Source organism: Phyllostomus discolor, chromosome 11 (assembly GCF_004126475.2).
Source record: "Phyllostomus discolor isolate MPI-MPIP mPhyDis1 chromosome 11, mPhyDis1.pri.v3, whole genome shotgun sequence".
NCBI classification, from domain to species: Eukaryota; Metazoa; Chordata; class Mammalia; order Chiroptera; family Phyllostomidae; genus Phyllostomus; species Phyllostomus discolor.
The window spans coordinates 40,851,785-40,869,906 of record NC_040913.2 but is presented as its reverse complement, the minus strand read 5'-3'; positions in this window follow the sequence as shown (position 1 = coordinate 40,869,906).

Here is an 18,122-nt window from a genome sequence, read left to right as displayed (position 1 = left end):
TGTCAAAGGACATAAATGCAGACCTCCAGGGGAATTTTAAAGAAAAAGATCACAAGAAAGGTGACACTTCTAGAAATAGTATCATGGTGTTCGCTCATTAGCTTTGGCTGGTGCTGAGCTGTTCCTCTCGAAGAATTCCTCTTAAAATTCCGTACTTCTAAGCTTGGTATCATAAAAGACAGTGGCAAATTCACTGGAAAACAATTTATATTCTCTTACTATTTGATGGACATTAAGAGTAAAGGATACAAAAAGCACAGAACCTAATTTACCTTATTTACCCAATATTTAAAATTGTTCTTTTCTACTCGTTTTCTATTCATCTATGTGGTAAGGTCCCTTGGAAGGCCCCCTATATCCTGCATCCTGGAGTAAACACCCATGGGTTGTCCCCTACCCTTGTGTGTAGCTTTGACCTTGTGAGTCTTTTCCATGAAAAGCATATGTCAAAAGTGATGGGATGTCTTTCTTAAGGTTAGGTTACCAAAGGGCTGTGGTTTCCATCTTAAGCACCATCTCTCCTTTTACGAGCTCACTTTGAGGGATGCCAGCTGCTGCGTTCTGCGCTGTATTATGGAGAGGTTGATATAGCAAGGAACTGGTATCTTTAGCAACAGTCTGCAAAGACTTCAGGCCTGTTAACAGTATCATGGGAGAGGTCAAGTGTGTATCCTACCCTCCTTTAAGCCTTGAGACAACTGCAGCTCAGTCAACAACCTGATTGTATCCTTGTGAGCAATCTTGAGCCAGAGGACTGAGCTAATGAACTAAGCTGTGCCTCAACTCCTGACCAACAGCAACTGTTAAATAAACAATATTTATTATCTGTTAGATTTGGGGGTATTTTTTAAATTCAGTAGCAAGATAATACATATTTTATAGTATAACAAATGCCATTTTTCTAAGAAACTCAATGTGTTTGCTTATATCTAACCCCCAAAAGGAAGAAAGAATAGGCAGATCTCCAGATAATTTGATCAATTTAAATAGGGTAGACTATTTGACTTCAAACAAGATGCTTTTTTTAATACCACTCAGTTTCAGTGTCTTCATTAGATTAAGTTAATTTAATCAAAGCCAAATCGCATGCTTCACTTTCTTATGGCTTATGTGCAGAGACTATATAATCTAGAGCCCATTTTTTGCCTTTAGTTTATTTATTTAGAAAAAAATTTTCCAGTAACACTATCAGAGACTATTTAGGAGAAGTGTTAAAAGATATGTTAATGTCACTAATATTTTTGGAATGAAACACTTGGATGTTAAAACACACAATAGGGAAGTTTTCAAATGTAAAAACTTTGAGTAGCTTCAAGGAGAGTCATTTGTATATACATAAATATATGTTAATTAGCCTACGCCTGAGATAAAACACATATAATTGTGCAGCCAAGAAGAAAGAATTGTACTATTCAAAATTATTATCATTGTGGTGGCATAAGTGTGGAATCTGGTAACAAAGTGAATATTAATTGCATAACACCCTTATTAATAATAATAAAAGATACACACTATTTTTGCACATTTATTGCTTTCTCTTCTTTTTCATAGTTAATCTTTACAGTAAACCTTTGATACAGAGAGTATTATTACCTTAGCTTTACAGAGGAGGAAATGAAGATTAGGAAACAGGAAGTGACTTGTGTAAGATCACACAGTAAGACACGGAGCAAGCGCCTAAACCTATTTTTCCTGATCTCTTAGGTTATATGAAAGCCAAATTGCATATTGGTTGATTCATAATAGCTGGAATCTTCTGTAATTATTTAGAATATTTCTGTAATCTTTCATTCCCACAGTCCTATTCTATGTACAATGAGTCCATTAAATGAGATTTCTATTGATCAGTCATCTTTATATCTAAAACAGGGCTGATCTAAATTTCTTCTAGACCGATGATAAAAGAAACTGAGAATCATATGTTTTGAGACCAGGGAGTATACACCATGTAAAATCATGTCTATCATTTAAGACAAAGTTTTAAACATTAAGTAATTTTTAAAAATCAAATCCTATACTCATTTAAAAAAACAGCAAGTGATATCAGCAAGATGGAGGAGGAAGTCCCAGATGTCATTCTTCTACAGAGACACTAACTGAACAACAATAGATGGTCCCAAAAGCCCTTATTAGAATTACAAGAAGCAGTTAGAAAGTTGCAGTACCCCAAGCAAGCTCAAAGCTAAGAACAGCTGCATTGAATCTAGTAAGAAAAGTGTTTCATTTCAAACACATCAGCACTTCTCTCAAGCTGGCGTAGCTCAGTGCAATTAGGAGAAAAAAACCCAACTTGCAGCTTCTCCCTTGAGAGGGAGAGAGAATAGCGGAGTATTTGTTCAATGTTCCAGCTTTTCAGGCATCTACACAATGGACTGGTTTCTGGCTCACCTGACTCGGAGCACTGGCATGAAGCTAATTTACTTTATTTTTAAAATATTTTATTTATTTATTTTAGACAGAGGGGAAAGGAGGGAGAAAGAGGAAGAGAAACATCAATGTGGGGTTGCCACTCGTGTACCCCTTACTGGGGACCTGACTTGGCTGGCAACCCAGGCATGTGCCCTGACTCCCTGACTGGGAATCGAACTGATGACCCTTTGGTTTACAGGCTGGCACTCAATCCACTGAGCCACACCAGCCAGGGCTGAAGCTAATATACTTTAGATTTCTGTGGGCAGATGGCAAGAAGAGAGCTTGATGTCTTATTGTGGCAAAAGAGAACCTCAAGCTACTTAATAAAGAGGCCAAAACAGTTAAATGTGATTAGGGAAAAGCACCCAGTTTGCGGCTTCTACCTTGGGAGAGAAAGAGAAAGCTGAAATGTTTGTCCAACATTCAAGATTTCTAGGGCCCTTTTTGAAGGACTGCTTTCTGTTTTACCTGATTCAGTGTGTTGATAGAACTGGCAAGCTTTGGATGCCTGGGAGTCACCCAGAATAAAAGAGAGCTCAGTGGCTCCATGCTGTACCGGAGAACATTCAGAATAACGGTCACCAGAGACAGCAAGAGATTATAAGCTCCTGAAAAAGAAACCAGCAAACTTCTCAAATAGGAAAATTATACCCACAAGCCCAGAAGGATACATTCCCAAAAAAGGTTTGAAAGGCTCCAGGAATCTCCTGCCAGGATGATTGATGAAAGTCTTCCCCTGTATGATGCTATACCACCAAGACTGGGAGAAGTGACTGATTTTTCAAATGCACAAATTACAATAATACAATAACAAAGTACACCTAGAGATAAGGAAACATGGCCCAATTGAAGGAATAAAATAAATCTCCAGAAAATTATTCTAAAGAAATAAAGATCTACAAATTAACTAATAAAGAATTCAAAATAATCACTTTAAAAATCTTAATGCACTACAAAAGAACACAGACAACTAAATGAAATCAAGAAGAATATAAATAAAAAATGAGAATGTTAACAAATAGGTATAAAGTATAAAAGAGAACAAATGTATTGTGGAGGGGAAGAATACACGAACTGAACTGAAAAATTTACCAGAGAGGTTCAAATTAGACTTAATAAAGTAGAATATAGAATCAGTGGACTCAAAAACAGGTTATCTGGAGCTATTAAGAGCAAAATGAAGAAAAAAGAATGAGGAAAAATGAAGAAAGCCCAAGTGACTTATCATCCCATAAGTTCAAAGAAGTGACAAGTGCAAGATGGCAGTATAGAAGTGTCAGCACTCATCCCCTCACAGAAACATAAATTTGGACAACTATCTATCCACACTTAAAAATACCTTCATAATAGACAAAGATTCCAGTTAGGAGACTACAGCACCTGGGTAGAACATAAAAATAAGAAAAGATGTACTGAAGAGGATAAGAAAGACAGTTCCACTTTATCCCTGTTACCTCTCCCACAAGCCTGAGCAGCCCAATGTGGAAAGTCTTCCTCACTATGGGGGAAGGAAAGTACAGTGTGCTCACTACATGCTGTACCACACACCCAGCACCAGGTCCTCTCCATTAAATATTGGCACCAGGCATCCATGGACACAGGTTCACCCCAGCAAGGGACTACCCCCTGAGGGCCCATGCTTCAGGCTTGTATAATCCAGGCCTCCCCTGACTTACATTCCAGGCTTGTTATTAGAACTCAAAGTGACAGTCTGCCAGAGTACCAGTCTGGCCCACCTTATCCCAAGACAGCTCTTTTAAACCAAGGCTCCCAGCATTCTGCAGTGTCAGTCTGGCCACTGTGGTCCCAGACTCTAAGCTAGCCCCCAAGGACCGAGGCTCTAATCTGGTTCTCCATTCTCAAGCTTCAGACCTATCCCAGCTTCAGACTGGCCCCTGGTACCCCAGGCTCTAGGCTCACCCCAGTGCTAGACTGGCCCCTAAACCCCAAACTTCAGCAGAACCAAGGTCAGGACTGCTCTAGTGTATTAAGTCCTTCTTCACGGACTTAGGTACTGGGCCCATCTAGTGTGAGGCCAGCTTCTGCAGCCTCAGGTTCAAGTCCCACTCCAGTATCAGCTCCCACCCCTTCAAACACAGGCACAAGGCTGGCTACTGTGTGCCCAGGTGACAGGACTACCCACTTGCTGATCCAGGCAACAGATTGGCCCATCAGAAGACTCCAGAAACAAGCCTACCCAGTGGACACCACCAGGTGGCTGGCCTAGAATCTCTCTGGGACGGCTGAAAGTCTTCCCTGTCAAAACCAATCTGAAAGGAATGCTACTTCTTTAAACAGGAGGACATCAATTCAAGGTCACAAAGATTATAAATAATCAACAAATATGACATCATCAAAGAGATAGAATGAACCATGAATAATCAGTCTTAAAGGAATTGAGATCTATGAACTGGCTAACAAAGAATTCAAAATAATTGTCTAAAAGAAACTCAGTGAGCTACAAGAGAACATAGATAGACACTAAACAAAATCAGGAAAACTAATACATGAACAAAAATGAGTTCAACTATGAGAAACCAAAATAAACGTCAGTCCACAAAATAAATCTCAACAAGTTTAAGAGGATTGGAATTAGATTTTTTTCCTGATATGAATAATATGAAATCAGAAATCAATAATGAGAGGACAATATATAGATATGTGTAGATTAAGTAAAATAGATAAAGAGCGGGATGACAGCTCCCTGGTGGGGGGAAGTTAAGGGGTGGAGGTATTGGGCAAAAAGGAAAACACACTCATGGACATGAACAACAGTGTAGTGACTGCAGGGGAGGGGAGTGGAGTATAAGGGGGCTAAATGGTAATGGAAAAATACAATAAAAAGATATCCAGGCAATTATTAATCAAAAGAGAACAGGGGTGGCCATACTTATATCTGACAAAAATAGATTTTAAGTCAAAACTGCTACAAGACACAAAAAAATATTTATATAAAGTATTCAATTCTCCAGTAAAATAACAATTATATATGCACCTGGCAGCAGCACATGCAAATATTGATAGAATCAAAGGAACAAATAAACTGTATCACAATAATAAGAGATACTAATGCCACCCTTTCAATGATACATCAACCAGGCAGAAGGTCAATAAAATAAGAGATTATTAGAACAAACCACAACAAATTTGACCTTATAGATTTATATAAAATTCTCCACCCAAGAGCAAAATATACATTCCTTTCAACTGTACATGGAACAGTTTCCAGATAAGATTACATTAGGCCACAAGAGAAGTCTTAAATATTTTAAGAAGATTGAAATCATTAAGCATTTTTTCTGAATGTAGTGCAATGAAACTAGAAATCAATGGAAAAGGAAAAGTGGAAAATTCTCAAATATGTGGAAATTAAACAACACATTTGAACAGATCAAAGAAGAAATCACAAGAGAAATAAAGAAATTAAACACTTGAGATGAATGAAAACAAAAATACCACACACCAAACCTTACCTGTTGCAGCAAAAGCAGTATTAAGGGAAATTTACACAAGTAAATACCCGCATTAAAAAGGGCTTGGAAAATATAAAATACCCAAACTCTTTATGTTAAGGAACTAGAAAAGGGATGTACTAAAGTTAGAAGAAGATGGGGAATAATGACTACTAAAGCAGAAATAAACAAAATTGAGAATAGAAAAAAATCCATGAAACTAAAATGTTTCTTTTTAAACTAATAAAGGCTTAAAAAGATAAACCCTTAGCTTGGCTAAGGAAAAAGAAAATATTTAAGTAAATAAAACCAGAAATAAAAAAGAATACATTACAATTTATGCCATAGAAATAAAAAGGACCATACCACACAAGAATACTATGAACAATTTTTACACCAACAAATTGGATAGCTTGAAGAAATTGATAAATTTTAGAAATATGCAGTATACCAAGACTGAAACAAGAACAAATATATAACTTGAAAAGAGGTATAATTAGTAAGAGGATTAAATTAATAATAAAAGAAACTCCTGACAAAGAAAATCCAGGACCAGGCGGCTTTACTGGAGAATTTTATTAAACATTTAAGGATGATTTAACACTGATTCTTCTCAAGCTTTTCAAAAAAGTTGAAGAGGGAGAACACTTCAAATGTATTCTGTGATACCAGTACTACCAAGATACCAAAATCAGACAAAGTTACTAAAAGAAAACTGCAGATCAATGTCCCTGATGATTCCTGGTGCAAAAATCTTCAGCTAATAATAGCAAATAAAGCTAAGCAACACATTTGGAGGGTCATGCCCATGTCCATTTGGGACTTATTCCTGGAATGAAAGGGAGGTTCTACTCATTCAACTCCATCAAGTTGATACACTATGTTAATAGAGTGAAGGATAAAAAGCACATGATCTGTATCTCAACTAATATAGAAAGAGCATTAGACAAAATTCAACACTCTTTTATAATAACAACACTCAAGAAACTGGCAATAAAAAATTAACAACATAAAAGCTATACATGAAAAACCCACAGCTAACATCATACTTAATCATGAAAAATTGAGAGATTTCCCTCCAAGTCAGGAACAGTCAAGGATGTATATACACTCTTGCTACTTCTGTTCAACATGGTGCTGGAAGTCATCCTAGCCAGACAACTTAGGCAAAGAAAAGAAATGAAAAAACACCCAAATTGGAGATGTCATGATATTATATATATAAAACAAATTCAACAAATTTGCAGGATAAATATCAACATAGAATATTAGTTATGTTTTTATACACTAATAATGAACCATCTAAAATGAAATTAAGAAAGCAATTCTATTTGTAATAGCATCAAAAAGAATAAAATACTTAAAGAATAGAGTTAACCAAGGAGACAAAAGATTTGTACAATGTAAACTACAAAATATTTCTGCAGTGTATTAAAAACACAAATAAATGGAATATATCTCATGTTTATGGAATGGAAAACAATATATTAAAATGTACATACTACCCAAAGTAATCTACAGGTTCAATGAAATCTTTATCAAAAATCCTATTGTTTTAAATAGAAAAAAAATCTCAATAGCTAAAACAACCTTGTGAAAGAAAACCAACCTGGAGGTTTTACATATGCTGATTTCAAGACATATTACAAAGCTACAGTAATGGAAACAGCATGGTGTGAAAACACACATATACTAATTAAAAATAATAGCTCAGAAATAAACTCATATAAGTGGACAAATGATTATTTACAAGGTGCTAAGGCTACACTATGAAAAAAATAACTGGCTCTTCAACAAATGGTATTAAGAAAAATAAACATCAACATGCAAATGACTGAAGTTGGATCTTTACATTAAACCATATGTAAAAGTTAACTCAAAATGGAGTAAATGTCTAAATGTAAGACCTGATAATTTAAAACTTATAGAAAAAAATAAGGGAACATCTTTGTGATACTGGATTTGGCATTGATTTTTTAGATATGACAACTAAAGTACAGAAACAAATAGACAAATGGGACTACATCAAACTAAACAACTTTTGCACAACATACAAAACATACAAAGGCAACGTACTGAATGGCACAAAGTATTTGTAAAGTGTGTATCTGATAAGGGATTAATCTCCAGAATATGACAAGAATGCGTACAACTCAACAAAACTCCAAATATTCCAATTTAAAATGAATAAAGGCTGAATAAATATGTCTCCAAAGAAGATATAGAAATGACCAACAAGCACTTGAAAAGATACTCAACATCACTAACCATCAAGGTAATGGTAATCAAAATCTTAATAAGTTATCACATCACACCCATTAGGATGACAACTATCAAAAATTCCGAAAAACTATCAAGGGTCTGCAAGGATGTGAAAAGTTGTAATCTTTGTACACCTTTGTAATCCTGTCATTTGCTACATTATGGAGGAAATTTAAGAATATTATGCTAAGTGAAATAAGCCAATCACAAATAGACATATACTTTATAATTCCACTTACATGAGGTATTTAAAATAGTCCACCTCTTAGAAACAGAAAGTAGAATTATGTTTGCCGAGGTCTGAGAAGGAGTGGAGACTTGTTCAATAGATATAGAGTTTGTTTTGCCAGATGATAAAGTTCTAGAAATCTGCTGCACAACAATGTGCATATATTAAATCTCCTTTACTTTACAATAAAATAACTGAGATGGCAAATTTTATATGTTTTTACCACAATTAAAAAGAAACCATCAAATATACCTGGTATATTAATTCAGATGCATCAATCTTTCTCTTTCTCTGAGCTTCCTCACCCTAGTGATGAGAACATTTTGTTCAGAGCCTAAAGCTTCATTAGCAAAGGCAAGTGGGAAATGCTTGATTTAAAGTCAAAAGATGTAAGTTTGACTTCTGGCTCCTCAAGAGTTATTCTATTCCCTTTAGACAAGTAACTAAGACTCTATTCTACTAAACAGAAAAAATACCTAGCATGTATGATCATTATGAGGTTTCAATGAAGTAAAAAAAAAATGGAGTCCTTTTAAAGTTGTGCTATATTATAGGTGAATAGTACTTCCTAAAATGTGTAAAAACAATTTAAAACCACCTTATGTGCCTAAAATTTCCTCCCCAAAATTTTTGGAATCAGAAAACATAAGTAAGGATTTTGCTGTTCTGGCTGATTGTACTATTTGAATCTAAAAATGAAATTAAAAGAAGTGTTCTTTTTTACATTTTGACCCTGTAGACATGTTTTTTAAAAAAATTTATTATCATTGCATGATACGTGCACTGGCCCACATTGTCCGTGGCATTATGGATGAGATACAAGACAAATTCACACAGACTAGTGAGTCCTATGGGGGAAAAGAGATGGCACAGCTACTCAAGGGGAGAGTGCCCCAATCCTTGCCTTGACAGGTTTTTATTGGGTTTCAATTTGTGTAGGAATACAGGTAAAGTTCATTAATCATTGTCAGGTAGTAAGGATCAAACAATGGATAGCATACAAAGAACTATGAGGGCTTATTCTGAGTCAGGGTCTGTTAGCTAAAGGGCTACAAAACTTTGGGAAACAAACTCATTTCCTGCTCAGAGCCTTACCATTTAATTGAGAGAATTCTTAGCAAAGCAGGTTTCACAGGATTTTATGTATTCTTTCTCAGGCCTGATCACCTGGGGAACCTGCCCTTTCCAGCACAGGGCTGCACCACCCTCTGTCACTGTTTCAGGCTTAAGTCAGGCAGCCAAGAGATTAGGAGACTTCTCACAGACAGAATGAGGACTCATGCTATGTCAAAGCCGAGGGGTGAGGGTCCATCACCCTCTTTTGCCATAGCCCCACAAGTTCTTCCCTGGGGCCTCCCATGTGATTGTGCCTGTCTCAGATCATTCCCCCCCTGGGGAATCTTACCCATCATTGGCTAACTGATCAAGCATTGGGGCCCAGGCAGGGCGAAGAGAAAGGGGCAGAAACGGCACCCCTGTCAGGGAGATAAGCTTTGTTTCCTTAGTGGCTTCTGGTCTGAAGGTCACTTACTCAGCCTTAGCCATGGCCAGGGATACAGCTTCTGAAACCAGGCAGGGTGGTTCCCAACAATTACAGCAATATTTGCAATTACCAGGTGCTGAAAATATCCCAAGTGTTTATCAGTAGTTGAGTGGATAAAACAACTATGGGACATTTACACGATGGAATACTACTGGGCCATGAAAAAGAAGAATCATTTACCCTTTGTGACAGTATGGATGGACCTGGAGAACATTATGCTATATGACATAAGCCAGTCAGAGAAAGACAAATACCATATGATTCACTCATATGTGGAATCTAATGAACAAACTGAACTAACAAACAAAATAGAGACAGACTCATAGATGGAGAGCAGGATGATAGCTAAGGGGATAGGGTAACAGGTTAGGTGGTGAAGGGATTGAGTCTGACTTGTTTTGAGACAAAAAGTCAGAAGAACTCATGGACATGGGCATCAGTGTGGGGACTTCAGGGCAGGTGTAAGGGAGCTAAATGATAATGAAAAAAAAAACGATAAAAATACCTAAAAGCTGTGTAAACTACACAGAAAAGAGTGTATATATTTTTACTGGGTTAAATGGTGGGAAATTCAGTAGGATGTACTTATTCATTGTAGTCCTGTGGTTTTCAGCTGGAGGTGATATCACCACCCAGGGAACATTTAGTAACCTTGGAGACATCTTTGATTGCCACAAATGGAAGGGTAAATTCTGCTGACATCTAGTGGTGGAGACCATGGATGATCCTAAAAATATTACAGTGCACAGGCCAACCCTACACAACAAATTGCCCAGTCCCAAATATGAACGTGCTGCTGTTGAGAAACCCTGCTTTAGATGACGCTGGGTAACATGCATTCTCAGATTAAGCAGCTATGGGATCCCAACCTGTAAGAGGGTATAATGTCTACTATGTGACCCTGTCCTTTGCTTCTTTCCCTCCCTTCTCCATCTAACTTAAGGGCCTTATTTCCAGTGTCCCAAAAGACTACTTCATCTTTTATATCTTAAGTCAAAACTTATGTGGCACTACTGTGGAAACTCATAAGACATGACAGACCACAAAGGCATTAACATGCTACTAACACCATCTACAAATGTCCATCTCATCTGCTCCTGACAGAGCTACCTCCAAGAATTTGAAGACCCTGAAAAAAGTAGACTTCTGAGTTAAAAAAACAAAAAACAAAAACACAACTGTCTTAGGATCAATCTAGGTAATATAGAGGTAGCACTGTCCTGCAGGGGAAAACATTTTGAGAGCTTATCTGCTGCTGACTTCACCTCCAGTTGATGTTTATACTGTTCTCCTTCCTTACAGATTTTCTTCACTTTTTCTTTTTACTCTTAAGCCTTATCACCACACATGATCTACTTGTTATATTATAAATGTCAGTCTAAAGTTACAATATTGAAGATGATGGCTTAATTTCTTGGTGCTGTGTAGGCTGGCTATTTCCCCAGTTATTCTAACAAAGGATATGGATAGAATTTTTAACTGATGATAATTAGAAGTCTGTATGTAACCTTGAAGTGGAAGGCCAGTGATCTGCAACTTCCTGAGCTTCAGTTTCTATCCTTACAGACCAACCCCTAAATGAACTTGGCTCAAAAAATGCCATGATTAGGAACTGTGATACAGGAGAAATGCTAGATAAATGCAGAGCCTGTTAAAACTGTGTTTTCCTCATGCAAACTGCATTCATAGCTGGGGAACAATGTGGAAAAAATTGTTATACTACATCCTCTGTAGTTTGGTACTAGGCGGAAAAAAATGTGTTCTGAAGGATGTTGGAGCACTTAAGAATGAGTAATAGTTTATTTAATTTTAGGAAGTTGAATTGGTTGTTGCATACCTGAATGAGGCTAACAATAAACAAGAGTCTTCAAGGCCATAGGAAAGTTGTGTGTATGGCTCACTTTCTGAATCCCTCACACTTTATAACTAAATGTTCTAAAGGGAAGTAGTCAGGGTTATTTTTGTGATTATGTTCTTTTGATGAGGTTGCCACTTGAAGCATTTATTCAACTACTTGACCACTGCAGTTCTCAGAATGTCAAAGAGATGTGAGGAAGAGGCATTTGTACCTTTTTTAAAAAGAATACTTTTATCAAGTTAAATCAGAAAGAGAGTTTGGCAACTGTATCTACTTCTGAAATTTGCCTTTAAAGGGTGTACTGTGTAATCAGAATTCTAACAAGGAGTCAATATCATTCTCTCAGTGAAAAAATGACTTTTTAAAATGTGTTTGTCGAAGCTGAACAGCCTTGAAAGAAGATGAAAAGGGAGCCAATAAATTCAGTGTCTTACTGAGAGACTCAGCAAATACCGAATATCACTATCCTAACAAATCTTAATGAAAAGCTAAATCTACCTGTGAACAGAGGGAATTGATTGGGAATACACCTACTTCATAAAGAGTACAATCAAGTGGACATACAGTACTGTTTTGCCAAGTTTAGGAAAGCTTTCTCATTAAAAAGAAGAGACTTCTGTTGTACTTGATTTTCAACGTTGCATGAAGAGTCCTAAAAAGATTTTGTTACCAGTAGCATGGCCTGATGTGGGCAACTAGAAAAAAGGCAGGAGTGATTGCAATGAAGCTAAACACATCTTACCTTTCACACAAAAGGGGGTGTAAGAGAAAATGGTCCCAGGAGTCTTTCCTCACTATATGCCCCCTCCCCAAATTAATTATAGTGTCTGGATTAAGGATGTCTTTGGAAAGAGCACATGTCTTTTAAGATCTGTGTGGTCTCAGGAACATATTAGTGCTTAAAATGGCATGTGAAGGGCTTCATACTGCTTTATTTTAGAAAGAAAAAATAAACAAATAATTTGCCATCTTTTCTAGGCTGAAGAGTAAATGGTTGTTCCAAAGGTTGTAACTAAATCATGTGAAGTCCAGGTTGTGGGGTTACGATTACAAGTAATTTAGCATACATTGGATTAGGGATTTCCAGAGGATGGGCTAGCAAACTGTATACCCATCTCCCATCCAGTTTATGAGCAAATTGAGAAATGAGAAGTAAATAAGGTTAAACAACACATTTACTGCTGCTAGTCTTCAGGGCAGGTTTCCGAGTCTATTAGGAAAATGGGCTCTCTAATACCAAGCCCCAGAATTAGGCATACCAAACCCTACACCCCTGGATAGTGGCTACCAAGGCTTAGACAATGTGGCTTCCAAAAGGATGAAAGATATCACTGATCTGAGTATGACTAAGTAGCTATCCTTTTTGAAAAATTACTGCTCAAAATAGGCTACTTCTGTAGGAATATAATGAGTCTGGGAATGTGCTTAGAGAAATGTCCTCAAACCAAAGTGGATTCATTTTAAAATTCAGTTTTTGAATTATTGTTTATATGCCAAATATTTATGTGTGTAAGCAAGAGAGTAAATTGTTTCTTATGAAAGAAAGCATTCCTGTAATGTGGCTAATATTCTTAGCCTAAACTTGTTTGATACTACAATAAATATGTGAAATCTTTACCAATATTCAAATGAGATTTTCCCCAAGAATTTATAAGAAGGAAGATTATATTTATGGACCTAAACAATGAAATCAATAATTGTCATATCAGAGTAGAAAAATGCAAACTTGACATAAAGAGACAATTATAACTGAAATGAATATTTCAATAAAATTAAAAAAGAATATGACTATGCATAGGAGGATCAGCTAAGAAGGAGAGTGAAAGAGAAAGAGAGAGAGATTAAGAGACAGCAATATTGAATGTGGGGGTAGAAGGACTTTTTTTAGCTGGGCTCATCAGCACTGTCCATCTAAAAGGAAACCTTAGTCGGCCAACTCAGAAGCTCTGGTCCCATTGATAAGGCCCTCCCTCTGATCCTATTAACCATTTGAATGATCTGGCTTCCATTGCTCTGATCCCTTCCTTGTTGAGCCAGCTTTGACTGTGGGGTTGCTGCCCATGTAAGTCTTATGAGGGAGATAATATGCTGTTCTTAAAACTTTAAGTTTGTTCAGTACCCCTGAAAATTTCTTCATGGCATCTGATGTTCTCTTCTGTCAATCAGAAGATGTGATAATTATGTGCTACTTATGTTTTCCTTGGATACTTACATTTTCCTTGGAAATTAGTAAATCATCACTCCCAGTCTATAGATGAGTTTTTGTGAGCCTGGTGGAGGTGAAGCCTTTTCCTGAGAAGTAGATCCGTTATTAGTATGCTCACCAAATAAAATTTCTGTGCGTGTAAGGCTGAGGGAGAAAGTTGTTGCAAAGATCACATAAACAAAGGTTAGAATATAGAAAAAAGGTGTAAAAGATCAAATTATACAATGATTATAGGAATATAGCTGTATAATTACATGGGAACAATTCTATAAAATTTACTAAAACTTCTAAAACATTCACCAAATGTTTGTGCTACCATAAATTAAAGGAACATAAGGAAACGTGAGCTGGTAATGCAAACTAGAGGAACATAAGGATATCGCTAAAATTTAGAAGGTTAAGAAATCATTTCCAGGTGTCTCAGAACTGTTGGGAAAGCTAAATAGTCATGATATAGACATGCACAATGGTACTTGCTAGTGAGATACATTTAAAAATGGTCTAAATCGATTATAAAATGCTCCCATTCTTGAAGTTGAAAACTAATTTATTAACAGGAATCTACACATAACAAGAAGACATTATCATTAAGAGATGACATGGAGTTATATAATGTAAGGAATGTTTGAGAAGGAAGAAAAATAAAGGGAGATTAAAGAATACAAATAGAAGCATATGGTTGTGCTGACACTGCTGTATACATGTAAAGTGCATACTAATAATAATGAATAAAATATCTGACTGATATTTATTGATCTTTTATTTATGACAGGCTCTGTAGTGGTTGTTTTATGTTATATATCTTATTTAATCTTTGAGTCAAGTGTTAATATTAATTCCACTTTACAAACAAGGGAGTGGAGATTTAGAAGTGATGTCATTTCATGGACAATAACATGGGGCATGGAAACAGGAGAGGGAGGTGAGAAGGCTGGGGTAGTGAGGAGGGGTGGGGGGAAAAGGCAGAAAACTGTATTTGAACAACAATTTAAAAAATGTTAAAAAAGTGATGTCATTTGACCAAAAATACATCACTAATAAATGGAGCTGTTATTTGAACCAAGTCTCTAATTGAAGATCTTAACATTAAATTTTACTACCCAAAAGAGTAATAAGGTATATAGAAAAATATATCAGTGTTTGTGTTTTAAGGGGCAATGTATCAAATTCATTTTTATGCAAGAGTCTTTACTTAGAAGACAGACAGACTGGATTTTGAGCAACACTTTGAAAGATGGAAGCTATTCAATTTAGTAGATAAAAGACACAGTATTTTCTTTGTTTTGTAGAGCACATGCAATTTGTCAAGTCTTTTCAAGGAAAAGCAAAATTTAGGGAATAAGTTGTACTAGATAATTTTGAGTCCTGTGTCTGTCCTTGAAAATTATTCATAGAAAGCCATCAAGACAGTATAGAAGAAAAAAACAAACAAAAGTTTATGGTGCTTTCTTACAATTCTATACTGCATCATAGTTTTGAATGTATTTTAAGATAGAGTTTATAAGTAGTTTATGTTGAAGTAGGTAGCTTGGATATATTATTTCCATTAAATTATGAGGACACTGATGCTTGGAGAGATTAAAGGACTTACCTTAGATGATACAGCTGGTAAGAGACAGACTCAGGGCTAGTGCTCAAGTAACAATTCTCTTGTAAAAGTACTGAACTGCTGAGTCATTACTTCCATGAGTCCACAATTCAGCACAGGAAAAGAAGGTTGGACTTAGATGTGAAATCAGTCAGCAAAATAATTATATCTGAGAATATAAAGTAGATAATAGGAATAGTTGAGAGGACTTGCAGAAATGCACTTTCTTCCTAGTGACTTAGACTCAGATAATGGATTCATTTTATGATTGCTACTCACTTTATCTCCCTATATTTTCTTAATACAAGGAGATTTTGCTCAGTATCATTTTGCTCACAGCCCACTGGAGGCTACCTATGGAGTGAGTTATGGACATAACTGTATTCTACTGTTCTAGGAACACTGTTAAAATATAGTGCTCTAGAATTGCGTAGTCATTAAGAGCATGGCTTATTGAAACCCAACTGCATCACAAAGTGTTCCTGGGCAACTTATATAACCTCTCTAAGGCTCACTTTCCTCATAAGTAGCACAAGTTTAATACATTAACATGCATTTGCTATGAGGATTACATGCCATGAGGTATGTGAAGTGCTTAGCTCAAGAACTAGCATAAAGAAGACAGAGAAAGATGGTGGTGAAGTAGGAGGGAGCAGATTCCACTTCCTCCTACACACGGGAGAAAAACCTAGCTGATCTATTGAGGAACAGAGCAAACAACTAACAGTACCCCAGCATATGTGAAAATAGGAGACCAAAAATTATTGCAGACATTGAAAAACCAGACAGTAAGTAAGGAGAGTGCTTCAGAACAATAAGGTCCCAGGGACCAGCACAGGGACCAGGGAGGCTGCACCCCCAGGCCTGGTGCCCGCTGGGTCTACCACAGGGTTCTTGGGAGAGAGTTGGGTCAACTGCTCCCTACCCAGCCAAACAAGGTTCAAGCAGCACCAGGAAAGACCTGGTTTCTTGAAGTTGCTGAGAGGGGAATAAGGACTAAGTGGCAAACACACAGGGTCTGTGAGCACCCACAGAGTTTGTGGATGCCAGCAAGGGAGAGTTGAGAGTCGAGCTGTGGTGGGCCCTGACCCCAGTAGTCCCCAGTCTGACTGGAGAATTGGGCTGTGCGACAGGCCAGGCCACTGTTTAGAGTGGCAGTAGAAGAAATTTCTCAAAAACAAAAAGTGAAAAGAGACACCCTTTGGAGAATTCTTCTGAAACAATGGCTCAGGCCTCATCCTCACCCAGCCAGGCAGCAATCACAAGGTAGCACAGGAAGCCCTGAATGTCCCCATAGCACTGGGAAGGGTGAGCACACGGACCCCTGGAGCCTGAGGCAGGTGGCCTGGCTGAGTGCTCACACCTGCAACCCAAGGAGAGTGCGCTCAGCAGAAGGCCTGGATTCCACACCCAAGGACCCGGGAGAGGTGCCAGGTTATCCCTGGGAAGAGTGCGCTTGGGACTGTCTGAGTATGGATCAAGAAGGGAGAAAAATCTCTCATCCTGCTGCAGCCAGAAAAACAAGAAAAAATGGTGTGGTCAGTTTGAAACAAGAAAGAGGCTTTTTTTTTAAAGCAATTTTTTATTTTTTAAGATTTATTATTTTTTATCTCTCACTTCCTTTTTTCCTCTCTCTCCTTCTTTCCTGTTTTATCCTTTCTTCCTTTCTTTCTGATATTACCTCTTCATCTTTCCTTCTTCTGCTTTTTTTTTAAATACCCACAAGTGAGACAAAAAACCCTGGAACCGTGAAAAGACCAGAGTTGGACTCAAAGAGGGGGCATTCCAACAGCTGAGATAGTGAGACAAATCTCACTTTGCTATTACAGAGAACCTGCAAGTTATTGCATATATGCATTATTTTTTTCATTATTCTTACATCTTTTATTTTAAGAGTATTTTTGTATTCCTCTTCTTTCTGTTCAGTCATCTTTGCTTGGCTGGTTATATTGTATCACTTGAGAGGTGACCCCTGATATCTCTTTCATAGTGTATTGCTAATTTACTGTCCTTCACTTCACTTACATTCCATTAGCACACTACTCAAGGTCCAATACTCCCTATTCTTGTTACCCAGGTCACATAGATTCTGTCATATGATTGTTGCTGTAATATTATTGTAAATAATAGCTGTTCCATACAATTGTAAATACTACATAACACCCCTCCTAAATCTTAGACCACTTCACAGTTTCCTGAACTTTATTACTGTAGCAGTTAACTCTATTCTCTCACACACTATATCTATTTACTATCCTTTACTCTCACCTTACCTCAGACTCTGACCTCCTACAACCTCAACACCTTCTAGATCCAACTCACAGCCCTTCCCTCCCCAACAACAATCTTATCTTCTTTCCATCCTTTCTAAAAAGTGGCAAGCCCTGGCTGGCGTAGCTCAGTGGATTGAGCGCGGGCTGCGAACCAAAGTGTCGCAGGTTCGATTCCCAGTCAGGGTACATGCCTGGGTTGCAGGCCATGACCCCCAGCAACCGCACATTGATGTTTCTCTCTCTCTCTGTATCTCCCTCCCTTCCCTCTCTGAAAATAAATAAATAAATAAAATCTTAAA